This window comes from Aotus nancymaae, unplaced genomic scaffold (assembly GCF_030222135.1).
Source record: "Aotus nancymaae isolate 86718 unplaced genomic scaffold, 86718_ANA_hifiasm-v0.15.2.pri h1tg000097l, whole genome shotgun sequence".
NCBI classification, from domain to species: Eukaryota; Metazoa; Chordata; class Mammalia; order Primates; family Aotidae; genus Aotus; species Aotus nancymaae.
Genome location: NW_026988512.1, coordinates 1,346,592 through 1,360,583, shown reverse-complemented (window position 1 = coordinate 1,360,583; position 13,992 = coordinate 1,346,592). Strand labels below are relative to the sequence as shown.

The window sequence follows — 13,992 nt, the reverse complement described above, 5'->3', positions numbered from 1 at the left end:
AAACCAGAGTCACTCTGACCCTCTTCCAGAGTGTAGATCACTCCTTTAAGGATCACAACTGGGAATTCCCAAGGTTATTCTGGGTTCATGTCCCCAAACCAGTAAACACATGTAGCAATGAACCAATTTCTTCACCTAGTTCAAGGGTTGGCCAATCACAACCCACCTCTGGCTACAGTCTTTCACAAAGGCTCATGAGTTTTTACATTCTTAGACTCTTTTAAAGAGATGAAAAAAGCAAAGATGTGACAGAGACCATGGCCTGCAGAGCTGAAAATACTCACTATCTGCCCCTTCTAGGAAGAGTCTGCACTCATGACCTTGCTGGTCTTTCCTCTGCTCAGAGGCAGTGACCTCTCCCCTGCTGCCCTCCTGGTTCCATCCCATCCCGCCCCACCCCGCCCCCTGAGTTCCTTTTTCTGAGTGCCAGCCTCCAGGACAGAGAACACCAAACTGGCCTAACAAGTTATCTGGCCAACACTAAACAATACTTACACAAATTCTTAGAAGTAGAGGAAAGAGCAAGCCAACTGAGTTATCAAACCAGTAGTGTTTAGAAACTGAAAAATCATTAAAGCCAGAGGTAACTGGTGGCTTACGTAAGGTCCCCTTAATACAGACTTTGATGTCTGGAAATATCAGAAAACTGTTCACATCAGAACTCAATCAAACGAGAACTTCTAGTTACAAGCATGACTCCTTAAAGAGTGTGAGCTGGGGAAGCCATTCATTGAGAGGAATATTCACTTTTTCTCTCAATGTCCACAGCTGGGTTCCAGCCAAACTCACCTAGAATCATCAGGGCGAAAGTTCCCCCACAGCCCAAACATTCCAGAGAATCAGCTAGTTCCGAGCCTTTTAGGAAGGCAGCTGCCTCCATTCCAGGAAGGCGACAGAGCCCATCACTAAGCTAACCTAACTCTTCAACCCATGGAATGGCAAATCTGAGCCTTTAGGTCCCCAAATGGCTTCAGTTCTTGGAGTGACGTTCATTCATTCAGCAAATACTCACTGGGCACACAGTGTGTGCCAGACAGTACACCAGGTCTTAGCTGTTGTTCAGTGGTGAGGAGACAGGCCTCAGGACACACATCCACAAACAAGCACACAAAAGTGCACACAAAAGTCACAATTTCAAACTATGATGATTGTTGACAAGGAAAATAGACTCCTGGAAAAGAAGAGAACTTAATTTAAATCAAGGCATCTACACCAATTCTGACCCAATCACAAGGTACTGGGCAGGGACTATTAGCACTCCTAATTGCAGAATAACATACTTTTTAGCCAGCTCTCTGTGATACATCCCAACTCAGGGACCGTAACTACTAGAATATGTGCAGACAGAGGCCCTGTGCCAACTCAAAAGGTGAAAGAAAGGCCACTTTATCAATACATGCTTAGATCACACAAGAATGCATGTATTTTTGGAGCACACCAAGCACAATGCCTGTTACATGTTAGATCTCAATGAATGACACATATTATCATTTCATCAGGATCAGAAGAAACTCAGTCTTCAGTTCTAGGTACCAAACTTCAAGAAGGCTTAGAGAGGAAGGCATTACAATGTATGACACAAAATCCACAAGCCAAAAAACACAACTTACCTAGCAAACAGTAAGTGTTCAATAAAAAGATTAGCCATAAAACAGAGAAATTCAAATTGAAACTACAGTGAGATGGCAAAGAAATTGTGATAAACCACTGTACTGGTAAGAATGAGAAAACATCCTCAAATCCTGCTGGTTGGAGTGTAAAATGGGTTCAACGTCTATGAAGAACAATTTAGCAACTGCCACCAAAATTTTCAATGTACTTAACCTTAGATCCAGCAATTCCACTTCTAGAAATTTATCCTAAGGATAAATCAGACCAGTGGTTCCCAACCAAGGGTAACTTCTTTACTTCCTTTGGGAACATGTGGCAGTATCTGCAGGAATTTTTGGCTGCCACTACTCAGGACGGGAGTGTTACTACTGGCACCTAGCACAGCGTGCAGGGCGGAGATGCTGCTGCACATCTTACAATGCACAAGACAGCTCCCACAGTGAGGAACTGTCCAGCCCCAAACGTCAGTAGAGCAAAAGCGTCTAAACCCTGTATTCTAAAGCATGAGCAAAGTGATAATACACGCTGGGTTACTGGTCACACCATTGTCTGTAATACCAAAACAAACATCAATGTCCCCAGTAGAGGATAAAATGGAATACTATGCATCTAAGCCCGTCACCAGGAAGGAGAAGGGGGATTTGAAGGTATTCCCCAAGAAGTAATGACATTATACTAATGAGGTTTTCAACTACCACTTTTGCCTAAAGTGTTTACAAGCCCCTAAAATAGCTGGAGCACGCTTTCCTATCCAGAAAATGCACATGGCCTGACAGGGAGGAAAACACGGTCACAGTCAGTGTCTGCAGAGAATACTGGGGGCAAACGGGACCTCTCCAGAAAACAGGAACATAAATGCTTGAGGCTTCAAAATGGCATTCTGTGCAAACACATTAGTAAAAACTGAGACTCTCACAGTAAATCTGAATCAGGACAGCTGCTACCCATGCACAGATGGCAGGGGCATGAGCCATGTGGGCCCTCAGAGACCCTGCCAGAGCCATCCCCTGGCTGCTGAAGGCTGTACTGGTTCTCTACTCAGGATGCTGAATTGCATCACTGGGCCTCAGCTCAGATGAAATAAATTAGAATCTCTGCAGGTACAATCTAGATTTGTTCTTAAGACACTCGAGCAATTCCAATGTGTAACCATTTCAGACTACCGAGTTAAGGGTTCTTAACAGTTAACTGAGTAAGGACAACTGAAACTAAGAAGACAACCATCTCTGAGCACGAATTACCCAGAAGTAAAAGGCATCTAGTTCTCTTAAAAAACAAGGAGAGGGAGCACATTCATAAGAGAGGTGGTGAGGATCTAGAACGACATCCCAGGACATGAAACCTGGAGGAAGCCCTTCAGTACTGGAGAGCAGTCAGAAGGCCAGACCAGGCTGGCTGTCACCTAGAAAAAACAGATTTGCTTGAGACCCCTGACGCAAGGGAATTGGTGTTATGGTTGGTAGTTATGGGATGTAAATTCTAGCTCAATACTAAGAATCCAACCCTCAGGCTTTGCTGGTGGGAATGTAAGATAATGCAGCCGGGAGAACGGTAAAGTTACCATGTCCCTCGCAATTCCACCCCTTGGTATATACCCAAGAGAAAGACAAACTGTCTACACAAAACAGTCGCACATGAATACTTACAGTGGCATTATTCAGAATAGCCGAAAGACGGAAAAGACTGAAATGTCCATCAACTGATGCCCGAATAAACAAAACGGTACATCCATACAACGGCACCTTTGGCCATAAAAATGAGGAAATGATACAGCTGTAACATGGACAAACCTTCAAAACATCAGACTAAGTAAACGAAACTCATCAAAAAGACCACATACTGATTCCATTTACACAAAATAGGCAAATCTACAGACAGAAAGTAAACTACTGGTTACTTTAGAGCTGGCAAGAGTGGGGAGACACGCAATTGATGGCTAAAAGGTTTCCTTCTGAGGTGATGAAAATGTTCTAAAACTATGTTGATGACTGTACACATCTGTGAACATAATAAATCCCACTGAACTGTACGCTTTCAATAGGTGACTTGTATCTCAATAAAGCTATGTTTAAAAGAACCTAAGATTCAAAAAGAATAGGCTGTGTAGGGAGACCTTCACCTACATCTGCATGCTGCACAGTGGCAGATACATTAGGGTAGTTTGACCAGATGTCTTCTAAAATTCCTTCCTGAAACAAGTTTTTTGTACTTATGTCTTTATTTAAAATTGCAGAATGTCAGGGAAGCAGTAAAGCATGATGGTCAAACATACATGGAATCAGACAAGCTACATTCAAAACCAGCCTTCCTACTTTCTGGCTGTCTGACCTCAAAAAAGCAACATTTCATGCTTCTGTTTTCTCACCTGTAAAGTGGGAATAATACAGATCCTGTGGTATCGTTGTGAAGACTGAACGTGATGCCTATCAAGCTATCAGTGCAGTGCTTGGCACAAAATGCTCAACAGACAGAAGCATCTACTACTAATCATCACCATAAAGCTGGAGGCAATAAAAATAAAATGATGACAAATCACATCTTTATTAGTTATTCTTTCAGAATTCTAGTCCAACCTCTTCATTTTATGGCTTGAATAACTGAGCCCTGGAAGGGTTCGATGACTGGGACAAGTTATAAAACTGGCTGGTAACAGAGGCAGGACTACAACTCCCGACTGATGCCCAGTCTAGTGCACTTCCTGATCCCCAGGCTGACTCCTCACTTGCTTTGGGGTGGGTTACAATTCAGAGAAAAGCCATTCATTTCTCCTAGTTTACTGTCAGGACACAGGCCTACCAAATGTCCCAACTGTGACGTCTGTGATGTCAACAGACAGGCACGAGGAAATGTGTGCTAGGCTGAATTTAGTGTCAAGTGTGTCGGGACTAGTAGAGTCTAAGAAATTTGCTCCGGCCGGGCGCGGTGGCTCATGCCTGTAATCCCAGCACTTTGGGAGGCCGAGGCTGGTGGATCACGAGGTCAAGAGATCGAGACCATCCTGGTCAACATTGTGAAACCCCATCTCTACTAAAGATACAAAAAATTAGCTGGGCATGGTGGCGCGTGCCTGTAATCCCAGCTACTCAGGAGGCTGAGGCAGGAGAATTGCCTGAACCCAGGAGGCGGAGGTTGCGGTGAGCCGAGATCGCGCCATTGCACTCCAGCCTGGGTAACAAGAGCGAAACTCTGTCTCAAAAAAAAAAAAAAAAAAAAAAAAAAGAAGAAATTTGCTCGAACAGGATGCTGCTGCTTAGTGGGGAAAGTGCATAGACGTTTCCAAAGAGACAGGGCAGCTCTCAGAGCGACTCGGTTGACGTGAACCCGAAGTGCTGAAAACCCACAACACACACAGCTGGCATCATCCTGGATAAACATAAATCACTGAAGACAAAGCCAGGATCCAACCTGCCAAAGGATGACTTGACTCACAAGGAAGACAGAACATGGTCGGGTTCAGGGCCTTGGTCTTATGTAAGATCATTACGGCCTCCAGAACTTCCTTGAGTTAGAACTGCATAAGTAACATGGCACTGGTACCAAGTTCACCCCAAAGCAACAGAACCATCTCTTGAAGCTGGCAAAACAAAAAACAGAAAACAAAACCAAAAAAGGACGGAGGATATTTTGATGAGGACAATTTGATTTGCTGGAGCTTTAAAACCCAAGACAATTCATTATATGACCTGAACACTGCTCTGATGGCTCAATTTCAATGCCAGCTGACATGTGAGTACTGTGTATGTGATCAGAAGCAGCTTCCTTGCCTTTTTCTTGTTTAAAAAAATCTTTTTAGCCAGTTTACTTCACTCAGCCTAATGATTTTGAAAACCATCCACATTACTGCATGTGTCAAGTTTCTTCCTCTTGATTGCTAAGGTGTATTCCAGTATATGGATATACGACTGTTTCTTCATCCATTCCCCTACTGATGGACACTAAGGTTGTTCCAGCTTGGGGCTATTACAAATAAAGCTACTATCTACAGTCAACTATAGTTAGCAAGTCTTTGAATGGACACACATTTCATTTCTCTTGGGTAAATACCTAGGAGTGGAATGACAAATTCTAAGGTAAGTACGTGTTTCAGCTTATGTAAAATAGTTCTCTAAATGTGTTGTACCATTTTGTATTCCTACTAGCAGCAGAGGGAAGTCCCACTTGTTTCACATCTTCACCAATACTTGATACGGTAAGTCTTTTAAATTTAGACATATCATTGGCCAGGTACAGTGGCTTATGCCTGTAATCCCAACACTCCAGAAGGCTGAGTGGAAGGATCATTTGAGGACAGGAGTTCAACACCAGCCTGGCCAAAAAGGAGAAACCCCACTTCTACTAAAAATATAAAAATTTGCCGGGCATGGTGGTGCATTCCTGTAATCCCAGCTATGTGGGAGGCTTAGGCAGGAGGATCGCTTGAGCCCAGGAGGCTGAGGCTGCAGTGAGCCATGATAGTGCCATTGCACTCCAGCCTGAGCAACACAGCAAGACTCTGTCTTAAAAAAAGGAAAGTTTTTCATCACAAATGCACAAATTTGTGACAACAGACTTTTTTGTTCATGTCTCTGCAAATTCAAAATACTTCTAATTGTGCAGAGAAAATCACTAAAATATGAAATAAAAAGCCAATGACCACAACCACAAACTCTAACCTCAGACCAAGCAAAATAAAACGTTTCTTCGTCTTTATGTTCCGCTGACAGTGATTCTCTGCAGTCCAACAGAGCAGCCACTAACCATGTGTGACCTTGGAGCACTTGAACTGTGCTTTGCATGTAAAATACACACTGGAGTTCCATGACTTTGTGGGAAAACAATGCATGTGAAATAACCCATTAATAATTTTTAGTATTGATTACTTATTGAAGTAATATTTTGGGTAAACTAGGTTAAATAAAATATATTGTTAAAATTATTTTCGCCTGTTTCTTTTTACTTTATAAATTAAAAAAAAAAATTAAATTGAGTTTCACTTGTAAGAGCAAAAAAGGATCCCATGGAGGTAGACAGTAGAATATGATATCAGAGGCTGGGAAGGGTGGTTAACGAATAGGAAAAAAAAACTTGGATGGAACAAATGCGTTCCAGTATTCAACAGCAAAACAGGATGACTATAGTTAACAATTTCTTGTATGTATGTATATACATATGTGTATGTGTGTATATGTGTGTGTATATATATATACATACATTTTTTTTTTTCTTTTTAGGACAGAGTCTCACTCTGTGGCCCAGGCTGGAGTGCAGTGGTACAATCTCTGCTCACTGCAATATTCGCCTGCTGGGTTCAAGCGATTCTCGTGCCTCAGCCTCCCTCGTACCTGGGATTACAGGCACAGGCCATGGAACCAGGCTAGTTTTTTGTTTTTTGGGTTTTTTTTGTATTTTTAGTAGAAAAGGGGTTTCATCATGTTGGCCAGGCTGATTCCAAACTCCTGACCTCAAGTGATCCACCCACCACAGCCTCCCAAGGTGCTGGGATTACAGGCATGAGCCACCACATCTGGCCAATTTCATGTGTATTTTAAAACAGAAGATTTGAAATGTTCCCAACACAAAGAAAAGATGTATGTTAGGTGCAGTGGCTCACACCCGCAATCCTAGCACTTTGGGAGGCCAAGGCGGGTGGATCATGAGGTCAGGAGTTCAAGATCACCGAAACCCCATCTCTACTAAAAATACAAAAAATTAGCGGGTGCCTGTAATCCTAGCTACTCGGGAGGCTAAGGCACAGAACTGCTTGAACCTGGGAGGCAGAGTTTGTAGTGAGCCAAGATCACGCCACTGTACTCAAGCCTGGGCAATAGAGCACGACTCCATCTCAAAAAAAAAAAAAAAGAAAAACTAATGATTTATGTTTCAGGTGCTGGATATCCTAAATACTCTGATTTTATCATTACACATTCTATCCATATACGCAAATATTACATATACACTATAAATATATAAAATTATTGCCTGTCAATTTTTTAAAAATTGATACTAATAATTTTACATATTTACAGGGTACAATGTGATGTTTTGAGATACACACACACACACACACACACACACACACTCTCACACACTCTCTCCTGTGGAATGACTAAATCAACACAATCTATTTCTTTGTGCTTTTTAAAAAAGTATTAATATAAAATTTTAAATTGTGTACATAGCACATATAGTATTTCTAAGGGACAGCACTGATGAAAAATTTTTAAAGGAAACTCTGAAAATAATATACCTTCAATTGGCAAAGAAAGAAAGATGTATGTATACACGCGTGTGTGTGTGTGTATGTATATGCATATATTCCCTGCCTATTTCTCCAAGGTGAAGAAAATGGTACAGCTGAAAGGGCTTAGATCTGGAACCAGGACTACTCTTAGGTTCCAGGCACAACTCTACTATCTGATCTACGTGTCCTTGAATAAATCATTCAGCTTCGGCTGGGTACAGTGCCTCACACCTGCAATCCCAGCACTTTGGGAGGCTGAGGCGGTCGATCACCTGAGGTCAGGAGTTCAAGACCAGCCTGGTCAACACGGTGAAACCCCATTTCTACTAAAAATACAAAAATTAACTGGGCATGGTGGCACATGCCTGTAATCCCACCTACTCAGGAGGCTGAGGCAGGATGATAATCTGAGCTCAGGAGGTAGAGGTTGCAGTGAGCTGAGATCAATCCTGAGCTGTGACATGGTGAGACTCTGTCTCAAAAAAGAAAAAAAAAAAATCATTCAGCTTCTCTTGAACGTGGTGGCTCATGTCTGTAATCCCAACCCTTCAGGAGTCTGAGGCAGAAGGACTGTTTGAGCCAGGGATGTTGAGAGTGCAGTGAACCTTGACCATGCCACTGCACTCCAGCCTGGGCACAGATTGAGACCATCTCTGCAAAATAAATAAATGTCAAGCGCAAACATACTACGCTCCTGTTTTACAAAGCATTTTTCTATTACTGCAAATCTTCAGCTTACAAATTAACTGGAGATGGTATCCAAACACACTAATAACTATTACACGAGGCCAAATGAAGAAAGCCCTGGGTAAGCCTCCGTGTTTATGTGGCACGTGCACTTGTCTGTATGTGTTTTAAAGGTGAAAGAGGATATTAAAGGACTTAGGGAAAACACTAAGCACTTAGAAGGCTCCTTCTAACTCTGAAATTCTATTCTCTTCAAAAACCTTAATCATAGTATACACTATTACGTGGTTTAGCGATACACGGAACGGATGATATTCCATCAAGTTCTCCCCATGAGCACCATGACGCAGTAGGAAGTAAATGACATGCCATAATGAGGTTCTGCTTTACCTGAACAAACAATTCTGCAGTACAGTTCACGTTTAACCAAGGCCAAATAATCTCCACATAGCTAAGAGGGTTTTGTTTTGTTTTTAATAAAAGCTAACTTTTGGTGACAAGAACATGTAAGAAAAGTGGGTTTTTCTTTAGCAGAAACCACTTAGCAAGTTAGGCTAGCCTCCGGATAGACTAGCCACAGCACTCCTCACACCAAACACAAAATAAACCACACAACACAGTCTCCTCCTCCTCCTCCTCCTCCTCCTCCTTCCTCCTCCCTCCTCCATTTTTAGGGGTAATGATTTACCAAGGCATACAAACGCTGTTACTGCAGTGGTACTTCCATAAACTGGACATGTATGGCAACTATTGTATTTAGGTCAAATTCACAAAAGAAAAGTCCATCCTGAAAGTGATTGACAATGATATAAATAACCTAAACTTCCATGAAAACTCAAAGAACCCTAACATGAGGACTTGCTTGTTCCCAGCGTTCCTTGGAGAGGGAGAATGTCCCCATTTTAAGGGTAGGAAAATTGAGGAACAATCTACCAGTCTTTGTTGAGATAAGGAAATTTAATAGCATAAATTTTGTTAGGAAATGCATATTTTATTTTGTAAGAAAGTCTAACCCACAGTCCAAGCAGCCCAGATTCGCATCTGTTAATGGTATGAAAGGCTTCCTGAGGGTGCTGTTGTTCTCTCAGAAGAAGAGTAAACTGGGCCGGGCGCGGTGGCTCAAGCCTGTAATCCCAGCACTTTGGGAGGCCGAGGCGGGTGGATCACGAGGTCAAGAGATCGAGACCATCTTGGTCAACATGGTGAAACCCCGTCTCTACTAATACAAAAAATTAGCTGGGCACGGTGGCGCGTGCCTGTAATCCCAGCTACTCAGGAGGCTGAGACAGGAGAATTGCCTGAACCCAGGAGGCGGAGATTGCGGTGAGCCGAGATCGCGCCATTGCGCTCCAGCCTGAGTATCAAGAGCGAAACTCCGTCTCAAAAAAAAAAAAAAAAAAAAAAAAAAAAAAAGAAGAAGAGTAAACTGAAGTCATTCTGGTTTCCCTTAGTAACTCTTTCTTAAATAGCTGTGAATGTTATCTAGATCTTTTATAGCTTGTTCTTATTCTCCAATGGTATACCACTTCTAAGGTCAAAATTTTACTGTGTTCCCTAAAATCTATGATCAGAACTTCTCGTCTGTCCCAAATCTATTTTTAAGAAAAAATGTAAGGCATATTCCCTAGTTTTCTTAAATCCTGGAATTCGGTGGAAAAGCTCACGTTCGCCCATCCAAACCCTTCATGAACAAGTGTCTTCATCCACAGCGCTCCTACACATTTCTCTTTCCTGAAGCGGAACCCGAAGGCAGCAGTCGCGGGTCAGTGGAAGGCAGCCTGGAGGCAGAAATGGGATTTCCACCTGCAACCGGGGCTCTGGACAAGTCACTGAACTTCTCTGACCTGCAAGGGCTCAGGAAAAATGAAAACATTGGACAGAGCATTCCGGATGTTCTCATCCAGACTTGAAATACTTTTACACTCTCTCTCTCTCTCTCTTTTTTTTTTTTTTTTGAGACGGAGTTTTGCTCTTGTTACCCAGGCTGGAGTGCAATGGCGCGATCTCGGCTTACTGCAACCTCCGCCTCCTGGGTTCATGCAATTCTCCTGCCTCAGCCTCCTGAGTAGCTGGGATTACAGGCACGCGCCACCATGCCCGGCTAATTTTTTGTATTTTTAGTAGAGACGGGGTTTCACCATGTTGACCAGGATGGTCTCGATCTCTTGACCTCGTGATCTGCCCGCCTCGGCCTCCCAAAGTGCTGGGATTACAGGCTTGAGCCACCGCGCCCGGCCTTTTTTTTTTTTTTTTTTAACATGGAATCTCGCTCTGTCACCCAGGCTGGAGTGCAGTGGGGCAATCTTGGTTCACTGCAATCTCTGCCTCTGGGGTTCAAGCGATTCTCCTGCCTCAGCCTCCAGAGTAGCTGGGACTATAGGCGCACCGCCTGGCTAATTTTTGTATTTTCAGTAGAAACAAGGTTTCACCATGTTGGCCAGGCAGGTCTCGAACTCCTGACCTCAGGCGATCCACCTGCCTTGGCCTCCCGAAGTGCTGAATCCAGCCATACTTTTTCTTTTAACCTGTTTGATCACGTTAAGATACCCTTTGCTGCTCTTTCTTCAACTCTATTATGTGTTTCTTAGTTGAAGACCTTCTAAGAGTAGGCTGCCTTCCAAAACAAAAAGTACATTATGACTTTGTAGGGTGGTTTTCATTATGGAACTGAAGTTACTTTTGACAAATAACGATTCATCTTGCATCAAGCTCTCCCTGAGACAGAGACGGGAGGGAAAATGGATGGGGTGTGGATGGACCAGGAATAGTCACAGGTAAGTAAGTCGCTGAGGAGGCCAGACAGAGTACATGCTGGTTCCCTATTCCATGTACGTCCCTCTGTCTGAAATTCTCCAAAATATAAAGTTAAAAAAAAACAAGCACTCTCTTTCAAAGACTGAAAAGTATACCCGATTGGCATTATTAAAGGATTTTTTCTACACAGACTTTGGCATGGTATAACTGCTCTTCACACCATTTCCCTTGGACCGAGATATAATCTACAAGACATGAAACTAAGCAGAGCTCCTCAAAGTTCAGCCAAAATTAAGGAAAATGGACCAGAAACAAAATTTCTCAAATGACCTCAAGGTTATCGATGAGATGATCCATGGTGATACTTGGCACGGGATGGAACTTATTTCCAACAAGCTACACTGTATGTCTCCTATAGGCTATTTTCTGCAACTTCTGAACACCTAAACTTCAGCCCTCCGTGACACGGAAAGCGAGGAAATAAACAAGACCCAGTGGGGAGGAGGATGCTTCGGAAGGCGCTGAAATAAAAAAGGAAAGGCAAGGGATTTCGGGAGTTAAGAAATCCTAAAGAAAGAAAAATGGGAGCATGCATTTGCAAAAAGGGAAGGGAAAGGCACGCATCTCAGGGCAGCCAGAGAACACAGGAAGGGGAATGACAGGGAAAGGCCCTTCCTGGTGCTCCAACGCCCCGCAGCCCTCGCCACCCACATTCCCGGACTCCCGGGGCGGGAGGGCTGCGGACACCTGGGACTCGGGGGAGGCGCGGGGTCCCGAAGAGCAGGGCTCGGTGGGCAGTGGAGCCGAGAGGCGGGTGGCCGGGGATCCGGGCGGGCGCGGACCGTTCCACCGCGGGCAGGGAACACCCGCTCCACCCGCCGGGGATCCCCGGGGCGCGGCGATGGTCCCTCCTGACGCCGGCGCGGCGTCGCTGGGGCGTCCCGGACCGCAGGCCTCGCACGGCCGCTCAAGCCCAGCCCTCGCGCCCCGATCTCGGCCCCCCGGCGGCCGGGGACCTTGAGGGAAAGGGCCAGCTCCCTCCTACTCACCGACCGCGAGGCTCGGCGGCTCCAAATCCCGCGGCGACCGCTTCCTCCCGCCCTTGTCGCCGCCGCGGGCCCAGGCTGCGTCAGGACGTGCGCGCGCCCGCCTTTGTCTACGCCGCCCAACGTGACCCCGCGCCCACCGCCCCGCACGCTCCCGCCGGGCGCGCCGGCCGGCAGGGCGGGGACCTAGGGAGAGGCGGGTGCCGCGTGGCCCAGCCCGCGGGGTGGGCGCGCCCGGGACGCGCGGAGTCGCCCCCTGGCGGGCGAGGGGCGGCTGCCTGGGGAGGGGCGGGGCGGGAGCGGGAGAGGCCGAGCCCTGGCAGCCCCTCGGCTGGCGCGTCCCTCTCCGATAAGGGGAGCCCTTCCCCGCGTCAGGGCCGGATGCTGGCTCCTTCCCGGGACCGAGGTTCGCACGTGTGTTCCGGAGAAGGTGAAATCAGCCCTGCACCGCGGGAGGAGCTAGATCACTAAATCACCTGGTCTGCTTGGGGCTGCTGTCCGTGAGCAGCGACGTTCTGCCCGTAGAGGACTCAGCTCAGGGCCTGGCACGCTCAAGATCTGTTAGCTGCCAGCACCATCGCCACCATTACCACGACCGCCGTCACACCAGCAGCATCCCTGAGTCTCGCCTGCTTTGCTTGTCAAGCAGAGGGCTCCCTGCGTGGGTGTAGCCCACCTTCGCCCTCCCTCGCAGCTGCAACTTTCCAACTTGTACCTCCACTTGGACCTGCTCTCTCTACTCAAGTCTAGCTGGTGCCTCCTGGAGTTTGCACGTGTGTTTCTTTTACCGTATCTTCTGACTTCAGATGCCTAACCCAAGCTTATTATCTCCCCTAAAATTGGAACTCCTTAAAATATATATTACCTTTCTTTTTCCTGTTCTTAAAAGACAGTTTGTGGCCGGGCGCAGTGGCTCACGCCTCTAATCCCAAGACTTTGGGAGGCTAAGGCGGACGGATCACGAGGCCAGGAGTTGGAGACCAGACTGGCCAATATGGTGAAACCTCGCCTCTACTAAAAATGCAAAAATTAGCCTGGCGTGGTGGCATGCGCCTGTAGTCCCAGCTACTCGGGAGGCTGAGGCAGAAGAATCTCTTGAACCCGGTAGGCAGAGGTTGAAGTGAACCGAGATGGCAGCACTGCACTCCAGCCTGGGCGACAGGGTGAGATTCCATCTAAAACAAAACCAAAACAGTTTGCCTTTAGTGCCAAGCTCTACCGGCTGGTTAACTCTGCAGGCTGCTGTCAGATTGTCATTCCATATTAAATGCATAATCTGATAATGAAATTGTTAGGGTAAAGTCCACATTCTTATACTTCAAAATCTATGTAAGAGTAATGGGCAGGACATGGTAGTTCGTGCCGGTAATCCCAGCATTTTGGGAGGCCAAGGCAGGAGGATCGCTTGAGGCCAGGAGTTTGAGACTAGCCCGGGCAACACAGTGAGACCCCAACTTCTTTTTTTTTTTTTTTTTTGAGACGGAGTTTCGCTCCTGTTACCCAGGCTGGAGTGCAATGGCGCGATCTCGGCTCACCGCAACCTCCGCCTCCTGGGTTCAGGCAATTCTCCTGCCTCAGCCTCCTGAGTAGCTGGGATTACAGGCACGCGCCACCATGCCCGGCTAATTTTTTGTATTTTTAGTAGAGATGGGGTTTCACCATGTTGACCAGGAT

General features: G+C 45.7%; 1 protein-coding gene across 1 annotated transcript in view; it reads right to left on the bottom strand.

The window, feature by feature from the left end:
- The window catches only part of GPAT4 (glycerol-3-phosphate acyltransferase 4), a 39,494-nt gene extending 27,097 nt beyond the window's left edge, over positions 1 to 12,397 (bottom strand). Inside the window, exon 1 of the mRNA XM_064370034.1 lies at positions 12,322 to 12,397. The gene's annotated coding sequence lies outside the window, so the exon portion shown is untranslated. The remainder of the gene's footprint in view (positions 1 to 12,321) is intronic.
- Positions 12,398 to 13,992: the final 1,595 nt, after the last annotated feature.